We start from the raw sequence: 6,434 nt of genomic DNA, 5'->3' as shown, positions 1-6,434 counted from the left end.
TCTGTAACCTGTGTGAATGTGTGTCTGTGTTAGATTCGTTTATGTCTTATATTGATCCAATAAAGCCTTATTTATATTAAAAAAGAAAAGTATCTTGTGTTTTGTGCTTACAAGTCAATGTCTTAAACTGCTGATCTTATGACTGTGCTAATAAATAGTGTTTTCCCTGTATGTTGGACAGTAATATCCATTGCAGAGTTGATCTTATACGGCTCACTCAGTGAATCACTGGCTGATTCATTGATCCGCAGTAGAACAGAGATTCTGATCAAACTCCCAATAAAATCTTAAATAATTCCCTTTGAGCTAAATTGACCTGTTTCCCTTACAGGAGAGTTGAGGATTGTGTGTAGATTATGTCTGTGTTTGGATTTATTAAAGACTGTTCACCTTCTTCTTTGTGTTGGTTCATCTTCGTCAACACAGTCACCCTGACATAAGACCCGACCTACAAAAAAAAAAGTGAAGTGGAGTGTGTCCCCTTGTTTTGTTTTTCGTTTTTTTAATGTTTTGGGGGGTTTTTTGTTTATGCACCATCCTGTATTCCTTCTCCTCTTCAGAAAATCTGAAATATGGCATTATATGTAAAACACATATATAATATATATGTCCATGTATGAATTACACAGATATACAAAATGTATGTCAGATACTTGTACATATATGCAACATATTTCAGAATATTACAAAAATGGCCGCTTTCAAATGTGCAACATATATTTTCCCAAATACACACATATATGGAACATATAGGTCTATATAATACATGTTCATATATGGGCAACAATGTTTATCTTTGTATTTATTACATGTATATATATAAAAATATATGTAAATAAAAAATGTTAAATATAAGTTACAAATATGTGAACTAAAGACAAATGGTTAATGTTTCAAAAACTTATCAAAAATTAACTGATCACTGCAGCTACAAAACACAACAATGTTAACACATTTATTTTAAAGTAATTTAAAATGTATTTAAAGGGATAGTTCCCCAAAAATGAAAGTGATGTAATTATTTACTCACCATCATGTTGGTCCAAACCTGTTTGAGCTTCTTTCTTCTGCTGACAAAGGACGATATTCTGAAGAATGTTTGTAACCAAACAGTTTTGGGGCTCCACTTACTTCCTTAGTGTTTTCCTACCATGGAAGTGAGTGGACAGTAATCATGGTTACGTACATTCCTCACAATACATGTTTTGTGTTCAGCAGAAGAAAGAAGCTCATTCAGGTTTGGATCAACTTGATGGTGAGTAAATAAAACATTTTTTTTTTTTTTTTGGCTGAAGTAACAGTAAACAATCAAGTGGCAACTACTGTAATTCTGAACTTTTTCTTTTTGCTGAACCAGAGCTCTGCCATTTTGCAGTTCAAGGCTGTGCCATTTTGGCCAGAAGTGGTTCTGGGATGTGTCATCATCACAGCATCTTAAAAGAAAATGCAGAAAATTAAGTTTGAAGCACATTAATCCCAAAAAGGGTAAGACGACGAAGAGAAATCAGAAAATTAATTCATTGCTGTTTTCCATATTCTTAGGACTGTCACACCCCTGTGGACTGTTTTGTTGGTTTCACCCTCTTGTGCCCTTATTTGGTCTTTCCTGTTCCGTTTCTTGTTATGTGGTCACTGGTTAATTCCTTACACCTGTCTGTGTCTCATTAGCTACCCTATATATGTTTGGTTCAGTTCCTTGCTTGCGGTCTGTTCTTAATGTTAATGTTAAGTTGGTGTGTGTTTTCCCTGATGTTTCTGTTCCCTTGTTGGATTTTATTATTAAAGCACGTTTGTATTATTTCCTCGTCCCTATGGCTACTTCCACACGACCCTGACAAGGACACAAATAATACAATTTCATGTTTTATTTATTAGTATTTTTTTTTTAAACATGACTTTCATTAAAAGCGACCTCCATGTCAGCACTGCACAGCAATTCAGATCTATGAGAAATGTTTAGGTGCACACAACATATTAATATCATCATACAGTAATATTACACAATGTAAATGAAGTAAAACACTTACTTTTGGCATTTTCCTTGATAAAACCAACTTTTTATTCCGCTCCACATCGTGATTGAAAGAAAATATCTCTCTGAGAAAAAGTTCAGGAGAGCACAGCACATAAATATCTCTATAAATCAATGACGTTATAAAACACAAATTTTAAGTGAGGTAAAACACTTACTCCTTACTTTTCCCTGTTAAAAGCGTTCGCTGTCAGCCCTGCATAGCAATTAAAAATTGTGAGAAATGTTTAGGTGCACACAACATATTAATGTGGACATAAAGTAATATTACACATAATGTAAAAATCCTTGATAAAACCTGTCTGGGTTTCCCTGTCTGCTCCACATCACAAGTGAAAGAAAATGTCTTTGAGAAAAGTTTAGCGGCATACAGCACATTAATATCATTATAAAACGGCATGATATTACAAAACACATTTTGTGTGTAAGAATAAACACTTGATTTCGTTGTTTCCCATCCTCATACGGACAAGGAAAGGAAAGGAAGGAAAGAAAATGGCGTCTGTGAAAATATTTCAAATGGGTGAGGCGCGCACACGAGCAAATGTCCCAGATGAGACTAATAAGACTATAAGGCCGTATTTAGACCGGCCAGAGGACGCTGTTTACACTAGCGAGTGTTAATCCTCTAAAATTCAACTTCATAAGTTTAAATCTTTACTCTAAAAGTCCTTAACACCAGGATTTTAACAGTGATTTTGCTAATGATCCATTCATAGACTCTTAAGTATCTGCCCATTAAAATCCAAACAGTGACTTTTTTTTTTTTTTTTTTTTTTTTTTTTTTTTTTGACAGGGCAGTGTACTTAAAAAATACCTTCCTTTGTGTTCAGCAGAACAAATAAATCTCTAAAGGTATGGAAGAATTTGAGGCTGAGTAAATCATGAAAGTTGTTATTTATTTAACAGGAAATTAGTTTAAGACAAAAACGAATTTCCTGTACATTGTATTTGATGGGTTTGTATGCATGTGATTTCAGCAGATTTGTACATTTTTGTACATTGTACCTATGAGCTATATTGTCTTTTTAAATTCAGTATTACAAGCATGTTATTCAAGACACTGTCAGTACCTTTAAGAATTATTATGTATTGTATGACAATAAAAATTGAGCCTTTTTTCTTAACTGCTTTCATGACTATCTATATGATCAAAATATTCTGTAAAAAGTAAAAAAAAAAAAAAGTTACTGTGTAAACTGTGTAAAAAAAAAAAAAGAGGTCATCCACATGTTTGTACATATTCACATATATTAACTATTGTTTTATATATAATGTTCATATATGGCCATATATCACACTTCTTGAGGACCATGCGAGAAACTTTGTGGCCCTCTCCAACCTAACATGCAACCTGGACGACTGCCTCATCACATGCTGGATTAAACACCATCACACGAGCGCAGTTGTACGGGCACAGACCTCGAGAGTCCAGCCCAAAACCAGCGCACTGTGTGGAGCATCAGTCTGATCCTCCAGCAGATGAGAGTGTGAGGGGTGCGGAGGAAAGCCCCGTCCACTGTACCTCCACTGATGGTGAGCTGAGGAAGTACTGGGGAGACTTGATTGACTTTTATTCTGATATACCCAGTCTTCTTCTGCCATCGTTTAAACTCTGCCTGTCCTGTAATGTCCTGTCTGCCCTGAACTGTCTGTCTGTCTTGTCACAACCACAGAGGTCGTTCCCCTTTCCGTGGCACTCCCTGTAATGGTTTTGTGTGTGTGGGCCACACACACCACCACTGCTCCTCCCTAAGTCCCTCTCTGTCCCACCTTTTGTTTTTGTGACGCCACGTTGCCCCTTCCAGGAGGGGGGTGAAATGTCTCCACAATATGGACTTTCAGTGGTGTTTTTCCCGGTTTAATTTCTCCTGCTCGTTTTGTTCTGTTGACGTAGTTTCCCATTCTTCCCGTGAGTGTGTCATTCTGTTCTCCTGTATCTAGTTAATTATCTTAGTTTAGTCTGTGTATTTCAGTTCCTCTCTGTTCAGTTCAAGTTTGTTGAGTCTTGTCAATTGTTACGTGTTTCCTTCCTCCCTTGTGTGCGTTATATCTGTGTTTGGATTTATTAAAGACTGTTAACCTTCATCTTCATGTTTGTTTGTCTTCATCAACACAGTAACTGTGACAATTATCTTCAGTCTGTGGTAATATACAGAATTAATATATTTCGTCTTCATAGTTGCCTGTTCAAATGTAGACCACTGTCTGTCGATGCCTTTTCTAGTTTTGAGGCATCAAAACTATCGATCTTAATCTTCCTTTGGTAATGTGCATCCTGATTTACAGACCTCCCAAAGATAGTACTACACTTATTCATGAGTTTTCATAGTTTCTGTCAAATCAAGTGTCACGATGCAATAGACTGTTGGTTCTGGGGGATTTTAACATCTATGTCTGCTGCCCCTCTAAACCTATGGTTAAAATATTATGAGTCTCATTGTCTCGCTCAGTTTTGTATAGTGTGTCTCCTCTCCCATTCATAATCTAGGTCATACACTAGATCAGAGGTCTCAAACTCAATTTCTGGAGGGCCGCAGCTCTACAGAGTTTAGCTCCAGCTCACACCTGCTTGGAGTTTGTAGTAATCCTGAAGACTCTGATTAGCTGGATCAGGTGTGTTTGATTAGGGTTGGAGTGAAACTGTGCAGGAACTGAGTTTGAGTCCACTGCACTAGATCTTATTTTGACTCATGTCTCTCTGTGCACATGTTGAGTACTCGATGCTGGTATTTCTGATCACTGTTCTGTATTATTTGAGCCTGCAGGTCCATATCACGCCACTATTGCAATAGAATTTGTACTCTACATTTTTCTCTAATTCTGAGGTCTCTTTTTTTATGTGACATGAACTCTTTGTTCTGCTGCATTGAATACTGAGTGCAGGAGCGCTGAACACAGGTGGAACAAAGATGGGCTTCTTATTAAAATGTAAAAGATTGTCTAACCATCTGTCAAAAGTCTGTCAGTGATGCAAAATCTCAATACTTCACAAATTTGATTGCCATGAATGCAAACACGCCTGTCTGCTGTCTCTGTAATGTATACGCAAAGGAGCCAAATAATTTCCCTTTTCACTGAACACAAAGCTTTGCAAGTTCAGTGAATCTAATTGCAATTCTTTAAATAACAATGTAAACAAAACTCATTCAAACGGAGTAATGTCAACAGAGCAGAAACAAATAAGATGAATGTAATTTTACTAAGTTGACAGAGCATCATCTTACGAAGAACAGCAGGGAGAAAGTGGAAGAAATAGGAACATATCAAAATTAATGTTGTTGTTAGTAAATGACATATACAAGACTAATTATCGAAGAAAACACAATTTGGCTAGCATTTGGAAAAAATTAGTATTTTAATTTTTCCATTAAAAAAACACCAGTGGCATTATGTAAACAAACTGTCATTTAAATGGTTCAAATTCTAAAAAAAAAAAGATATTTGATATAAAAATTATTTTTATTACAGTTTCTAAAGGTGGAAATTTTTGTCCTCTGTGGACCTATTAACTTTTTTAAACTGATGCACAATGGTTAAAATTGAGTACTGGAATCATGACAGCACCAGTTGGATCTTGAAAATTTGTATTCTTAATGAACTTTAAAAATGCTATGTTTCTTTCACATAAATGAATTAAATGCACACAAAGACCTCCTTGGTATTTTTATTTTTTTTTTAAACTACTAGACATGGAAAGATGATCTGTCATTTCATTATCATTACTTGAAAATTTAGCTTTAACATTTTTTAAGATGGAATTTATTTTAGAATTGTTTAGAAAGTTAAAGTTTTTAATAGAAATTGAGTTTAACTTCAAAGGACAGTTGTTTTAGTCAGTGCTAAGTTATAGCCAGAGAAAGTCAACAAGAGAATAAATGGCACTTAAAATCTCCGAATAAATCAGTTCTGCTTGAGGTGTGTGAATAGAAGTGTAAAATGCTGATGTTGAAGTGTGTGTTGTGTGTTGATGTTTGTGTAATTGTTGTGTTTGTGAGTGTGAATGAAGGTGTGTGTTTCCTGATCTGGATGATAATGAGTGCTGTAGATCTGCTGATGAGTCTCAGCGCTTCCTACAACTGCTCACATCCTTCCAGTGCTTCGTTTGCTTTGTCTTCAGCCGTAAGGACGACCTCCTGAAATCTCAATCAAACCGCAGCGTTTCAGCGCTTTAGTCAGACTTCAGGACTGTTTGAGCTCCTTCAAGAATCTGATGAAGATTCACACAGACTCCTGATCTTCACCTCACACTTTCTACAGCTGCTGCTGGACATTCAAGGTATTTTCTTCTCTAAACTTTAACTTCATTAGTATCATTAGTATGTATTAATATATAGTGTTTTATCCCTGTGATGGATGTACATTTAGAGTTACATTTCGTCATGTAGAAGAAATGATTTTA

Source organism: Labeo rohita, chromosome 4 (genome assembly GCF_022985175.1).
Source record: "Labeo rohita strain BAU-BD-2019 chromosome 4, IGBB_LRoh.1.0, whole genome shotgun sequence".
Taxonomy (NCBI): Eukaryota; Metazoa; Chordata; class Actinopteri; order Cypriniformes; family Cyprinidae; genus Labeo; species Labeo rohita.
Note: the sequence above shows the minus strand (reverse complement) of the source record.